This window comes from Salvelinus fontinalis, unplaced genomic scaffold, assembly GCF_029448725.1.
Source record: "Salvelinus fontinalis isolate EN_2023a unplaced genomic scaffold, ASM2944872v1 scaffold_0018, whole genome shotgun sequence".
Classification (NCBI taxonomy): domain Eukaryota; kingdom Metazoa; phylum Chordata; class Actinopteri; order Salmoniformes; family Salmonidae; genus Salvelinus; species Salvelinus fontinalis.
This window is the reverse complement of record NW_026600227.1, coordinates 470,245-486,563: the sequence shown is the minus strand read 5'-3', so window position 1 is coordinate 486,563 and position 16,319 is coordinate 470,245. Positions and strand designations below refer to the sequence as shown.

At 45.8% G+C, this 16,319-nt stretch overlaps 1 protein-coding gene across 1 annotated transcript in view; it reads right to left on the bottom strand.

Annotated features, from left to right (window-relative positions):
* Positions 1–615, bottom strand: part of LOC129842156 (fibulin-2-like) — an 88,496-nt gene extending 87,881 nt beyond the window's left edge. The window contains exon 1 of the mRNA XM_055910571.1: positions 523–615. The gene's annotated coding sequence lies outside the window, so the exon portion shown is untranslated. The remainder of the gene's footprint in view (positions 1–522) is intronic.
* Between the last annotated feature and the right edge of the window lie 15,704 nt (positions 616–16,319).

Here is a 16,319-nt window from a genome sequence, read left to right as displayed (position 1 = left end):
CCTGAGCACCTCTAATGCCTACAATACACCATAACCAACAATTCACATCCTGGTCAAAACTCTTGATATTAATTATTGGCAATCAGTTTCATATTTTGCAACAACGTTACACAGTAGAGTCCGCATTGTAACCTATTGTTGTTGTGCTACAGCTTTCACAGCATTGATTTTGTCTTAATCTATTGTGCTTTTATTAAAGCTTGGACAAGGGGAATAAATGACTTGTTCTCCATAGATGCATTACCTATACATGGCTGCCAACGACCTGTCGGCTTGGAAAAGTAAGTCGCGTAATTTGAATTCATGAATCAAGAGTTTAGCACTTAGCCAAGACGTGTTCTAACTCATTGAAAGACTTTCATTCATAGAGTCGCTAAAGCAGGTCAATTCAACTGTTGATCCATTTCTGTGACAGGCGCAGTTTATGACACACAAACCATGACATTTGAAAGTGCAACAAATATCCACAAAAGCGCGTCAGACAATCCTTTAAAACTAACGGTGAAACTATTAAAGCATTACCTTGGCCATGGGATTGAAGAAAATAGGCTGCAGTAAAATCGCTGGTTAGTACAGTACATACCGTCTGAACACCGCTGCTCTCTGACTAATGTATCTCTGGATGGACCTCTGCTACTTTATTCATTGAAGGGGGAGGTACAGACCTTTCTGAGTCCTAACGGACATACCCTCGACCTCTCCATTGACTGTCCTATTCACAGACACGCCTAAACAACGGCCCGTCCCGCCTTTACGGAAAGCCTACTGCAAGTTCTATGATCATTTTTTATCAAATAAAATAAATGGCACATCCCTGTTTAAATAAATAAAGTATGTTTTGTGTTGTAACAAACTGGCGTTTAGCGTAACAATGAGTATTTCACAATGTGCTACTCTGAAAAAACGAAATAAAAAGAACACTGGAATCATTTAAAATCTGGATTAATGAACAATAATCTATAATGCTGTTACAGTAATGTAAGAACGCTATAGTACACTTGATCAAAGGTTGGAGGACCATCAGGCCATTGCTAACATTGCTATATATATATTTTTGACAACACCACATCACAACATCACAAGATGGTAGCAACACATTTACATTTAAGTCATTTAGCAGACACTCTTATCCAGAGCGACTTACAAGTACATACATTCATACTTTTTTTGTACTGGCCCCCCGTGGGAAACGAACCCACAACCCTGGCGTTGCAAGCGCCATGCTCTACCAACTGAGCCACACGGGGCCAACACTACACCACAACATGACCCCAAGGCAACATGAGAACAACACAACATGGTAGCAACACAACCTGCTCACACCACCCTGCCCAGACAACCCTCCCCAGACCACCCTCCCCAGACCACCCTGCCCAGACCACCCTGCCCAGACCACCCTCCCCAGACCACCCTGCCCAGACCACCCTCCCCAGACCGCCCTGCCCAGACCACCCTCCCCAGACCACCCTGCCCAGACCACCCTCCCCAGACCACCCTGCCCAGACCACCCTCCCCAGACCACCCTGCCCAGACCACCCTGCCCAGACCCACCTGCTCACATCACCCTGCCCAGACCACCCTGCCCAGACCCACCTGCTCACATCACCCTGCCCAGACCACCCTCCCCAGGCCACCCTGCCCAGACCACCCTGCCCAGACCCACCTGCTCACATCACCCTGCCCAGACCACCCTCCCCAGACCACCCTCCCCAGACCCACCTGCTCACATCACCCTGCCCAGACCACCCTGCCCAGACCACCCTGCCCAGACCACCCTGCCCAGACCACCCTCCCCAGACCACCCTGCCCAGACCACCCTGCCCAGACCACCCTCCCCAGACCACCCTGCCCAGACCACCCTGCCCAGACCCACCTGCTCACACCCATATCTCCGGCGCACGCGTCGCTCTCCGCCACATAACCTCAAACTGCACCATTTTGTTTCTGTCTGTCGCCCAGACGCTTCCAACATGTGTATAATAAAGCATTTGACCGTTGTGTTAACGATGGAAGATTGGTTGATTTCCAGTTAAGTATATGATTGGTTGATTTCCAGTTTAGTATATGATTGGTTGATTTCCAGTTAAGTATATGATTGGTTGATTTCCAGCTAAGTATATGATTGGTTGATTTCCAGCTAAGTATATGATTGGTTGATTTCCAGCTAAGTATATGATTGGTTGATTTCCAGTTAAGTATATGATTGGTTGATTTCCAGTTAAATGTTTTTCAAGATGATTGGTGAGAAACGTATCCAAGCGCACCCTAATATGTCTTGAAAAAAGTACATTTACTAACTTTCTAACTCCGTCCCTAACTCTTTGACTTCATAGCAGTCCCAGAAGCCATGGATTATTGAGTTATTGTTTACCAGAACAAAAATATAAATGCAACATGTAAAGTGTTGGTTCCATGTTTCATGAGCTGAAATAAAAGATCCCAGACATTTTCCAAAAACAAAAAAAAGCTTATTTCTCTCATATTTTGTGCACAAATTTGTTACATCCCTGTTATTGATCATTTCTCTTTTGCCAAGATAATCCATCCACCTGACCGGTGTGGCATACCAAGAAGCTGATTAAACAGCATGATCATTACACACGTGCACCTTGTGCTGGGGACAATAAAAGGCCCCTCAAATGTAAAGTTTTGTGCATTTTGTCACACAACACAATGCCACTGATATCTCAAGTTTTAAAGAAGTGAGCAATTGGCATGCTGACTGCAGGAATGTCCACCAGAGCTGTTGCCAGAGTATTTAATTCAATTTCTCTACCATAAACCACCTCCAACCGGCCTCACAACCGCAGACCACGTGGAACCACGCCAGCACAAGACCTCCACTTCTGGCTTCTTCACCTGCAGGATGGTCTGAGACCAGCCACCCGAACATCTGATGAAACTGTGGGTTTTGCACAACCAAAGAATTTAGACACTGTCAGAAACCGTCTCCGAGAAGCTCGTCTGCGTGCTCGTCGTCCTCATCAGGGTCTTGACCTGACTGTAGTTCGGTGTCGTAACCGACTTCAGTGGGACTCCAGGTGTTCATGGTTTTAATATATCTGCAATAACTGTTTGATACGTGGAACTAGGAAGTACTGAATCGTGTCTTGTCATTTGTGTAATTCGGTGCACTACTTTGTTCCAAAATGTTTAGTCTGATTGGCCTGATATGGTTCTCAATCAGAGGCAGGTGTTAGTCATTGTCTCTGATTGGGAACCATATTTAGGTAGCCTGTGTTCTATTGTGTTTTGTGGGTGGTTGTTTTCAGTCTTTGTGTGTCTGCACCAGATAGAACTGTTTCGGTTTTCACTTTTGTTGTTTTGTATTTGAAGTGTTCTGTTTTTTGATTATTATGAAATTAAGATGAACACTAACCACGCTGCGCTTTGGTCCTCTCCTTCCACCGACGAACAATGGTGGCCCTCTTGAAGCATGTGGGAACAGCAGACTGGGATAAGGATTGATTGAATATGTCCGTAAACACACCAGCCAGCTGGTCTGCGCATGCTCTGAGGACGCGGCTGTGCATGCCGTCTGGGCCTGCAGCCTTGCGAGGATTAACACGTTTAAATGTTTTACTCACCTCGGCTGCAGTGAAGGAGAGCCCGCAGGTTTTGGTAGCGGGCCGTGTCAGTGGCACTGTATTGACCTCAAAGTGAGCAAAAAAGTTATTTAGTCTGTCTGGGAGCAAGACATCCTGGTCCGCGACGAGGCTGGTTTTCTTTTTGTAATCCATGATTGACTGTAGACCCTGCCACATACCTCTTGTGTCTGCGCTGTTGAATTGCGACTCTACTTTGTCTCTTTGTCTACTGACGCTTAGCTTGTTTGATTGCCTTGCGGAGGGAATAGCTACACTGTTTGTATTCGGTCATGTTTCCGTGTCCTTGCCCTGGTTAAAAGCAGTGGTTCGCACTTTCAGTTTCGCACAAATCCTGCCATCAATCCACGGTTTCTGGTTTGGGAATGTTTTAATAGTTGCTGTGGGTACGACATCGCTGATGCACTTTCTAATGAATTCACTCACCGAATCAGAGTATTCGTCAATGTTGTTGTTGGACGCAATGCGGAACATATCCCAATCCACGTGATCGAAGCAGTCTTGAAGTGTGGAATCAGATTGGTCGGACCAGCGTTGAACAGACCTGAGAGCGGGAGCTTCCTGTTTTAGTCTCTGTCTGTAGGCAAGGAGCAACAAAATGGAGCCGTGGTCAGCTTTTCCGAAAGGAGGGAGGGGGAGGGCCTTACATGTGTCGCGGAAGTCAGAATAACAATGATCTAGGGTTTTACCAGCCCTGGTAGCACATTCGACATGCTGATAGAATTTAGGGATACATGGCACCAGCCTTACAGATGGTGTCCCCGGTTCGCCAGCATAGCCCAGTGCGGGCTATTCCACCTCGCCGCACTGGCAGGGCTACGGGGACCATTCAACCTGGTAGGGTTGGGCAGGCTCGGTGCTCAAGAGCGCGTGTCCTCCTTCACGGTCCGGTATACCCGGTGCCACCTCCACGTACCAGTCCACCGGTGGCAGCCCCCCGCACCAGGCTGTCTCTCCGGGTTCTCTCTCCAGCTGCTCCCACCTTCCCAGCGCTGTCTGAACTGCCTGCCTTCCCAGCGCTGTCTGAACTGCCTGCCTTCCCAGCGCTGTCTGAACTGCCTGCCTTCCCAGCGCTGTCTGAACTGCCTGCCTGCCCAGCGCTGTCTGTCTGTACTGAGCCTTCAGAGCCGTCCAGCCAGGACCAGCCAGAGCCGTCCAGCCAGGACCAGCCACAGCCGTCCAGCCAGGACCTGCCAGAGCCAGCCAGGCAGGAGCTGCCAGAGCCAGCCAGGCAGGAGCTGCCAGAGCCAGCCAGGCAGGAGCTGCCAGAGCCAGCCAGGCAGGAGCTGCCAGAGCCAGCCAGGCAGGAGCTGCCAGAGCCAGCCAGGCAAGAGCTGCCAGAGCCAGCCAGGCAGGAGCTGCCAGAGCCAGCCAGTCAGGAGCTGCCAGAGCCAGCCAGTCAGGAGCTGCCAGGGCCAGCCAGCCAGGATCCGCCAGGGCCAGCCAGCCAGGATTCGCCCCTCAGTCCGGTGCTGTCCTTCAGTCCGGTGCTGCCCTTTGGTAGAGTGGGATTGACATGGAGGGTGGCCATTGGGAGGAGGTCAAGGAAGCGGGGTTTGACCATGGTGGGGTGGGGACCACGACCAGCGCCAGAGCCGCCACTGTGGACAGACGCCCACCCAGACCCTCCCCTAGACTTTATGCTGGTGCGCCCGGAGTTCGCACCTTAAGGGGGGGGTTATGTCACGTTCCTGACCTGTTTTTCTTTTTTCTTGTGTTTATTTAGTTGGTCAGGGCGTGAGTTGGGGTGGGTTGTCGAGGTGTTATTTTCTATGTTGGGTTGTTTGTGTTCGGCCGGGTATGATTCTCAATCAGAGACAGCTGTCATTCCTTCTCGCATCTCCTCCTCGTCCGAGGAGGAGGATTACGACGACCGTTACAGGAGTCTTGTTTTCAGATTAGCCTTGTTAAAATCCCCTGCTACAATGAATGCAGCCTCAGGATATGTGGTTTCCAGTTTACAAAGAGTCAAATAAAGTTTGTTCAGGGCCATCGATGTTTCTGCTTGGGGGGAATATATGCGGCTGTGATTATAATCGAAGAGATTTCTCTTGGTAGATAATGCGGTCGACATTTGATTGTGCGGAATTCTAAGTCAGGTGAAAAGAAGGACTTGAGTTCCTGTATGTTATAATCACACCACGTCTCATTAATCGTAAGGCATACCCCCCGCCCCTCTTCTTACCAGAAAGATGTTTGTTTCTGTCGGCGCGATGCGTGAAGAAACCAGCTGGCTGCACCGACTCCGTTAGCGTCTCTCGAGTGAGCCATGTTTCCGTGAAGCAGAGAACGTTGCAGTCTCTGATGTCTCTCTGGAATGCTACCCTTCCTCGGATTTCATCAACCTTGTTGTCAAGAGACTGGACGTTGGCTAGTAGTATACTCGGGAGTGGTGCGTAATGTGCCCAGAAGACCGCTTCGTTTGCCCCTTGTACGGCGACGTTTTTTGGTTCGCCGGCTGGGATCCGATCCGTTGTGGGTGGTGGGCAAAACACAGGATCCGCTTCGGGAAAGTAGTATTCCTGATCGTAATGATGGTGAGTTGACGTTGCTCTTATATCCAGTAGTTCCTCCCGACTGTATGTAATAAAACCTAAGATTACCTGGGGTAACAATGCAACAAAATACTGCATAGTTTCCTAGGAGGGCGAAGCGAGGCGGCGCCAGAAGATGATAAACAAGGAATAATAACGACTGGACATCCTCTCGTAATTTGTCCAGAACAGATTTATTTTTTTATTTTATTTATTTTTTTATTTTTTTATTATATTTATATATATATTTATTTTACAGCAGGTTTGCAAGTCAAAAAAATAAATACAATTACAATGTAGTATAGTTAAATCCTTCATTCTCTCTCCCCCAAGCCAACCCTCTCCACCTCCCACTCTGAGTTACCCAAGCCAAGCTTGTCCCAACCTCCCATATCTTCCTACCATCCCTACCTCTCACACACATACAACCATCCGTCCATCGGCTTTACTCATCCATTCCCATCCAACATATATCAATCAATCAAATATTATTGGTCACTGTTACGTTCCCCAGTTTCTGTGTTCTGTTTTGTATTTGAGTGTGTGTTTCAGGAGATGGCTGGCTTTTATCTTCAGGTGGCAATGGTGATTAGTGTCAGCTGCTTCTTGACGAGGGGGCGGGGTCAGCTCCAATCACCAATTAGCCTGGGGTTGACCAATCAGCTGGTTGGGGAGTACTTCAGGAAGCCATCTCCTGAAACACACACTCAAATACAAAACAGAACACAGAAACTGGGGAACGTAACAGTCACATACGTGTGTCACGTTCTGACCATAGTTCTTGTGTGTTGTGTTTGTTTTAGTGTTGGTCAGGACGTGAGCTGGGTGGGCATTCTATGTTGTGTGTCTAGTTTGTCTGTTTCTGTGTTCGGCCTAATATGGTTCTCAATCAGAGGCAGGTGTCAATCGTTGTCCCTGATTAAGAATCATATATAGGTGGCTTGTTTTGTGTTGGGGATTGTGCCACACGGGACTGTTACGGTATGTTCGTTTGTTATTTTGTATCGTGTTTTTCGTGTATATTAAATCATGGAAACTTACCACGCTGCACGTTGGTCCTCCGATCGTTCTCGCCTCTCCTCGTCCGAGGAGGAGGAAGAGCTAGACTGCCGTTACAACGTGTTTAGCAGATTATTGCGGGTGTAGCGAAATGCTTGTGCTTCTAGTTCCGACAGTACAGCAATATCTAATAAGTAATATCTAACAATTTCATAACATATACCCAATACACACAAATCCAAGTAAGGAATGGAATTAAGAATACACTGCTCAAAAAAAGAAAGGGAACACTTAAACAACACAATGTAACTCCAAGTCAATCACACTTCTGTGAAATCAAACTGTCCACTTAGGAAGCAACACTCATTGACAACAAATTTCACATGCTGTTGTGCAAATGGAATAGACAAAAGGTGGAAATTATAGGCAATTAGCAAGACACCCCCAATAAAGGAGTGGTTCTGCAGGTGGTGACCACAGACCACTTCTCAGTTCCTATGCTTCCTGGCTGATGTTTTGGTCACTTTTGAATGCTGGCGGTGCTTTCACTCTAGTGCAGGGGTGTCAAACTCATTCCACGGAGGGCCTAGTGTCTGCAGGTTTTTGGTTTTTCCTTTCAATAAAGCCCTAGACAACCAGGTGTGGGGAGTTCCTAACTAATTAGTGATGTTAATTCATCAATCAAGTACAAGGGAGGAGCGAAAACCCGCAGACACTCGGCCCCCCGTGGAATGAGTTTGACACCTGTGCTCTAGTGGTAGCATGAGACGGAGTTTACAAGCCACACAAGTGGCTCAGGTAGTGCAGCTCATCCAGGATGGCACATCAATGCGAGCTGTACTAACAACATCAGGCTGTGGCAATGTTTGGAGCGGAGGCGGGACTTTGAATTCCTTATGGACAGGCTAGTAAATACTGGCAAACGGATGATCTTTTCTGGCCCTACACACGATCGTGGAGTTGATCGTTTCTCCCAGCTGTTTTTGCTGGACTCTTGGATGAAGTCGAAACTCTGCCCCGAAAGAGCATTGGATTTTATTGACAATTTCAACTTATTTTGGGAACGTCTTCATTTCTTAAAAAGGAACAGCTTGCACCCAAACAGGAGAGGAGCTATGATGCAATTTAAACACTCAATTTAAACACTCAAAACCCTCCCACTTGCTGGCCAACAGAATTTTCATTCAATAGGGTTTTCATCACATTTATTTCAGGCCATCCCATTAAATACGGTGTACCTTTTTATTTAGAATTTTGTCGACAAACTCACCAGAATGTATGGAGAGAATGGTACATATAATGAATATATGCATATTAATCTCCATTTCAGCACCTATTGGTAGATAAAAAATACTATTCGGATTAGGAAAGTATTTATGAACCATAAAAAGCAGGTTTCCTTTTACGCACAAAATAAAGAAAACTGTAGTTTAATTCTGAAAATTACCATATTCAGTTGTGTTAACCCATGGTAATGTTGGAAGATAAAACTATTTTACAAAATCTTTTATTGAAACCTTTATTTAACTAGGTAAGTCAGTTAAGAAGAAATTCTTATTTACAATGACATGTACAACAGTAGTGTACAACAGTAGGCTATACTCTCATCTAGTGCACTAACCATGGAACTGTGTGATGCCACAGCCAAGTATTGGGCCATGTGTCAGGTTCAAACTGTCTGCTCCATACAGACATTATTAGTATACGTGTATTTAAAATATATACATTATCAACTGTTACTAATGATCCTCAGCAACAACCATACGACCGTGACAGCGTTTACAGACAAAGCAAATGAAGGTAAACAACACAATGGAATAGGGGCACCTATAACTTTCTAAGAGTGCCCGTCCTTGCAAGTTAAAAGGCCGTACAATTTAAATTCTGCATGAAGTTGATATGTTGAAATGCTTCAGTTTCCTGCCACAGGACTGGATTCTTTGTCTCCAGCGATTATAAGGTCAAATAGATCTAAAACAATTGTAAGTTATATTTACAATCCCCTTCTCCAAACGGATTACTCATTTACCCAGCTCTTATCGATAACTGTTATCAAGTTGTACATTACAGTGAATGGAGAAAGGGGTTATATACATGGTAAAAAAATAGATACTTTTCCCCACTCTACCTTATTCATAGTTTGATTGCATGTAAAGGTGGTCGAATAATTAAGGAATTAAAGCAAGGTCAAAATACGGCCTGTCTGTAGACTGTAGACACACCTCCGCCACACCTTCATTTATTCAAGCTCCACCCCCTTAAGTTCAAGGTCAGATATGTATGGGGAGAAAAGTGCATTAAAAGGGGAATTACGTTCCGTTTACGCGCTTAACTCGGATCGCAATCTGGGCCATACTGCATCACATTGGAGAGTAGACGACAACCAGACCATTCACAGAGTGTACAGGATTTGATGCTGTACACAGAGATGTTGGTCGGAACCGGTCAAGAACCGGCTATGTTAAGTTTAGTCCAGGACCAGGCCTGATCTCTGTCTGGGAAACCATCTCTGGTCGTTTCAGAGCACTATTGGACCTTCAGGTGGTATGAACAGATTCAGGTATGGGCACAGTCAGATTTGGATTACGTAGTGAGTATAAGGGCTAACTCTAAGAACAGTAAGAGGGATCTTTCTCGTCTGAAACACAGAGAAATGGACACATCACTGTATTGGGAACATATGATCAATGTGCATATATTAATTTCCCAAAAATCATAGTAATCATGAAAGTTCATTTTAAATCTGGTGCAGTTCAGTACACAAAGAGCTCTGTTCCAAGTCATTTATCATTCTTGACATACCTCCAATTTATCAGGCATGGGTTTGAGGTTTCTGTATTGTTCTGCCAAGAATTCCTCCTGAGTCTGTGAGAACATCAGACAGAGAGAGAGAGGAGAGATAAGACTTGATGCTTGGATGAACCCTAAGATGCCATGAGGAGAAAAAAAAGTGAGAGAGATAGTGATGAGGGGGTGGAGAGAGAGCGATGAGGGGGTTCGAGAGAGACCGATGAGGGGTGGAGGGCGAGCGGAAGAGAGAGAAGAGGGGGTGGAGAGAGAGAGAGAGCGAGAGAAGAGGGGGTGGAGAGAGAGAGAGAGCGAGAGAAGAGGGGGTGGAGAGAGAGAGAGAAGAGGGGGTGGAGAGAGAGAGAGAGAGAGAGAGAAGAGGGGGTGGAGAGAGAGAGAGAGAAGAGGGGGTGGAGAGAGAGAGAGAGAGAGAAGAGGGGGTGGAGAGAGAGAGAGAGAGAAGAGGGGGTGGAGAGAGAGAGAGAGAGAGAGAAGAGGGGGTGGAGAGAGAGAGAGAGAGAAGAGGGGGTGGAGAGAGAGAGAGAGAGAAGAGGGGTGGAGAGAGAGAGAGAGAGAAGAGGGAAGAGGGGGTGGAGAGAGAGAGAGAAGAGGGGGTGGAGAGAGAGAGAGAGAAGAGGGGGTGGAGAGAGAGAGAGAAGAGGGGGTGGAGAGAGAGAGAGAGAGAGAGGGAAGAGGGGGTGGAGAGAGAGAGAGAAGAGGGGTGGAGAGAGAGAGAGAGAGAAGAGGGGTGGAGAGAGAGAGAGAGAGAAGAGGGGTGGAGAGAGAGAGAGAGAAGAGGGGTGGAGAGAGAGAGAGAAGAGGGGGTGGAGAGAGAGAGAGAAGAGGGGGTGGAGAGAGAGAGAGAGAGAGAGAGAAGAGGGGGTGGAGAGAGAGAGAGAAGAGGGGTGGAGAGAGAGAGAGAGAGAGAAGAGGGGGTGGAGAGAGAGAGAGAGAGAGAGAGAGAGAGAGAGAGAGAGAGAGAGAGAGAGAGAGAGAGAGAGAGAGAGAGAGAGAGAGAGAGAGAGAGAGAGAGAGAGAAGAGGGGGTGGAGAGAGAACGACAAACATCTGGATGTGTTTGTCTCAGTCTTTGATGTTTCTAACATCACATCAGCACCTCTGCAGAATAACATCCCATGTTCACGTTTTCTTTTATGTGCCAAGACATGAGGTGCCCCAAATGAAAGCACGAAGACAGACAGACAGAGACAGTCAGACAGACAGATCAACCGTAAATGTAGAGAGACAGATTAAAGTAGAGTGTCTCTGACAGGACTTTACAAAATAGAAATATCAAATTATGAGTTGGATCATTAGTCTGAAACTTTGGAATAGTTGCAAGAGTGTCTTGGAGTAGGGTATGATATCAGTAGTACACTGTGGTTAGAGTAGGGTATGATATCAGTAGTACACTGTGGTTAGAGTAGGGTATGATATGTCTCTGTGGTTAGAGTAGGGTATGATATCTGTAGTACACTGTGGTTAGAGTAGGGTATGATATGTCTCTGTGGTTAGAGTAGGGTATGATATGTCTCTGTGGTTAGAGTAGGGTATGATATCAGTAGTACACTGTGGTTAGAGTAGGGTATGATATGTCTCTGTGGTTAGAGTAGGGTATGATATGTCTCTGTGGTTAGAGTAGGGTATGATATCTGTAGTGCACCGTGGATAGAGTAGGGTATGATATGTCTCTGTGGTTAGAGTAGGGTATGATATCTGTAGTACACTGTGGTTAGAGTAGGGTATGATATGTCGCTGTGGTTAGAGTAGGGTATGATATGTCTCTGTGGTTAGAGTAGGGTATGATATGTCTCTGTGGTTAGAGTAGGGTATGATATCAGTAGTAAACTGTGGTTAGAGTAGGGTATGATATCAGTAGTACACTGTGGTTAGAGTAGGGTATTATTTTGGTAGTACGCTGTGGTTAGAGTAGGGTATTATTTCTGTAGTATGCTGTGGTTAGAGTAGGGTATGATATGTCTCTGTGGTTAGAGTAGGGTATGATATGTCTCTGTGGTTAGAGTAGGGTATGATATCTGTAGTACGCTGTGGTTAAAGTAGGGTATGATATGTCTCTGTGGTTAGAGTAGGGTATGATATGTCTCTGTGGTTAGAGTAGGGTATGATATGTCTCTGTGGTTAGAGTAGGGTATGATATGTCTCTGTGGTTAGAGTAGGGTATGATATGTCTCTGTGGTTAGAGTAGGGTATGATTTCTGTAGTATGCTGTGGTTAGAGTAGGGTATGATTTCTGTAGTACGCTGTGGTTAGAGTAGGGTATGATTTCTGTAGTATGCTGTGGTTAGAGTAGGGTATGATATGTCTCTGTGGTTAGAGTAGGGTATGATATCTGTAGTACACTGTGGTTAGAGTAGGGTATGATTTCTGTAGTACGCTGTCTTGGAGTATTTGTATTTATTATGGATCCCCATTAGTTCCTGTCAAGGCAGCAGCTACTCTTCCTGGGGTTTATTATGGATCACCATTAGTTCCTGTCAAGGCAGCAGCTACTCTTCCTGGGGTTTATTATGGATCCCCATTAGTTCCTGTCAAGGCAGCAGCTACTCTTCCTGTGGTTTATTATGGATCCCCATTAGTTCCTGTCAAGGCAGCAGTTACTCTTCCTGTGGTTTATTATGGATCCCCATTAGTTCCTGTCAAGGCAGCAGCTACTCTTCCTGGGGTTTATTATGGATCCCCATTAGTTCCTGCCAAGGCAGCAGCTACTCTTCCTGGGGTTTATTATGGATCCCCGTTAGTTCCTGCCAAGTCAGCAGCTACTCTTCCTGGGGTTTATTATGGATCCCCATTAGTTCCTGTCAAGGCAGCAGCTACTCTTCCTGGGGTTTATTATGGATCCCCATTAGTTCCTGCCAAGGCAGCAGCTACTCTTCCTGGGGTTTATTATGGATCCCCATTAGTTCCTGCCAAGGCAGCAGCTACTCTTCCTGGGGTTTATTATGGATCCCCATTAGTTCCTGCCAAGGCAGCAGCTACTCTTCCTGGGGTTTATTATGGATCCCCATTAGTTCCTGTCAAGGCAGCAGCTACTCTTCCTGTGGTTTATTATGGATCCCCATTAGTTCCTGTCAAGGCAGCAGCTACTCTTCCTGGGGTTTATTATGGATCCCCATTAGTTCCTGCCAAGGCAGCAGCTACTCTTCCTGTGGTTTATTATGGATCCCCGTTAGTTCCTGCCAAGTCAGCAGCTACTCTTCCTGGGGTTTATTATGGATCCCCATTAGTTCCTGTCAAGGCAGCAGCTACTCTTCCTGGGGTTTATTATGGCTCCCCATTAGTTCCTGCCAAGGCAGCAGCTACTCTTCCTGGGGTTTATTATGGATCCATAATAGTTCCTTCCAAGGCAGCAGTTACTCTTCCTGGGGTTTATTATGGATCCCCATTAGTTCCTGCCAAGGCAGCAGCTACTCTTCCTGGGGTTTATTATGGATCACCATTAGTTCCTGCCAAGGCAGCAGCTACTCTTCCTGGGGTTTATTATGGATCCCCATTAGTTCCTGCCAAGGCAGCAGCTACTCTTCCTGGGGTTTATCATGGATCCCCATTAGTTCCTGTCAAGGCAGCAGCTACTCTTCCTGTGGTTTATTATGGATCCCCATTAGTTCCTGCCAAGGCAGCAGCTACTCTTCCTGGGGTTTATTATGGATCCATAATAGTTCCTTCCAAGGCAGCAGTTACTCTTCCTGGGGTTTATTATGGATCCCCATTAGTTCCTGCCAAGGCAGCAGCTACTCTTCCTGGGGTTTATTATGGATCCCCATTAGTTCCTGCCAAGGCAGCAGCTACTCTTCCTGGGGTTTATCATGGATCCCCATTAGTTCCTGTCAAGGCAGCAGCTACTCTTCCTGTGGTTTATTATGGATCCCCATTAGTTCCTGCCAAGGCAGCAGCTACTCTTCCTGGGGTTTATTATGGATCCCCATTAGTTCCTGCCAAGGCAGCAGCTACTCTTCCTGGGGTTTATTATGGATCCCCATTAGTTCCTGCCAAGGCAGCAGCTACTCTTCCATGGGTTTATTATGGATCCCCATTAGTTCCTGCCAAGGCAGCAGCTACTCTTCCTGGGGTTTATTATGGATCCCCATTAGTTCCTGCCAAGGCAGCAGCTACTCTTCCTTGTGTAGGGTGTCTTACCATGTGTCTGTGTGTGTAGGGTGTGTCTTACCATGTGTCTGTGTGTAGGGTGTGTCTTACCATGTGTCTGAGTGTCTGTGTGTGTAGGGTGTCTTACCATGTGTCTGAGTGTGTGTGTGTGTAGGGTGTCTTACCATGTGTCTGAGTGTGTGTGTGTGTAGGGTGTCTTACCATGTGTCTGTGTGTGTAGGGTGTAAATGGTACCAAGAATATGCATATCCTTGCTTCAGGTTCTGAGCTACAGACAGTTAGATCTGGGTCATTTTGGGAGAAAATTGAAAAAAAAAGGGGCGGATCCTTAAGAGGTTTTAAAGATATGGTAAATAGGAGTGGCAATATCTTCCGCTATGATCCTCAGTCATTTTCCATCCATGTTGTCAGACTCCGGTGGTTTGTCATTGGTGACAGACAACAATATATATTTTTCGCCTCTTCCACACTGACTTTACGGATATTCAAAAGTACAATTCTTGTCTTTCATAACTTGGTCCGATATTCTTGGATGTGTAGTGTCAGCGTTTGTTGCTGGCATGTCATCCCTGAGTCTGCTAATCTTGCCAATGAAAAAGTCATTAAATTAGTTGGCATTATCAGTGGGTTTTGTAATGAATGAGCCATCTGATTCAATGAAGGATGGAGCGGAGTAGTTTTTTCCCCCCAGAATTTAATTTAAGGTGCCCCAAAGATTTTTACTGTCGTTCTTTATGTTTTTTATCTTTGTTTAATAGTATAATTTATTTTTATTTAGTTTAGTCACATGATTTCTTAATTTGCAGTACATTTGGTAATCAGACTTATTTGCCATACCTTTTGCCTCATCCCTCTCAACCATACCATTTTTCAAATCCTCATCAATCCACGGGGATTTAACTGGTTTTACAGTCATTTTCTTAATGGGTGTTTTACAGTCATTTTCTTAATGGGTGTTTTACAGTCATTTTCTTAATGGGTGATTATTAGTAACTGGAATAAGTATTTCATTAATATGTCAAGCGCAGTGTCTGTTTGCTTCTCATTACACACCACACACCAACAAATATTCTTTACATCAACAACATAGGAATCACTACAAAACGTATTGTATGTCCTCTTATACACTATATTAGGCCCAGCCTGACGTCTTATACACTATATTAGGCCCAGCCTGTCCTCTTATACACTATATTAGGCCCAGCCTGTCCTCTTATACACTTTATTAGGCCCAGCCTGACCTCTTATACACTATATTAGGCCCAGCCTGTCCTCTTATACACTATATTAGGCCCAGCCTGACCTCTTATACACTATATTAGGCCCAGCCTGTCCTCTTATACACTATATTAGGCCCAGCCTGTCCTCTTATACACTATATTAGGCCCAGCCTGTCCTCTTATACACTATATTAGGCCCAGCCTGTCCTCTTATACACTATTTTAGGCCCAGCCTGTCCTCTTATACTCTATATTAGGCCCAGCCTGTCCTCTTATACTCTATATTAGGCCCAGCCTGACCTCTTATACACTATATTAGGCCCAGCCTGACCTCTTATACTCTATATTAGGCCCAGCCTGTCCTCTTATACACTATATTAGGCCCAGCCTGACCTCTTATACACTATATTAGGCCCAGCCTGACCTCTTATACACTATATTAGGCCCAGCCTGACCTCTTATACTCTATATTAGGCCCAGCCTGACCTCTTATACACTATATTAGGCCCAGCCTGACCTCTTATACACTATATTAGGCCCAGCCTGACCTCTTATACTCTATATTAGGCCCAGCCTGACCTCTTATACACTATATTAGGCCCAGCCTGACCTCTTATACACTGTATTAGGCCCAGCCTGACCTCTTATACACTATATTAGGCCCAGACTGACCTCTTATACTCTATATTAGGCCCAGCCTGTCCTCTTATACACTATATTAGGCCCAGCCTGACCTCTTATACTCTATATTAGGCCCAGCCTGACCTCTTATACACTATATTAGGCCCAGCCTGACCTCTTATACTCTATATTAGGCCCAGCCTGACCTCTTATACACTATATTAGGCCCAGCCTGACCTCTTATACACTATATTAGGCCCAGACTGACCTCTTATACACTATATTAGGCCCAGCCTGACCTCTTATACACTATATTAGGCCCAGCCTGACCTCTTATACTCTATATTAGGCCCAGCCTGACCTCTTATACTCTATATTAGGCCCAGCCTGTCCTCTTATACACTATATTAGGCCCAGCCTGACCTCTTA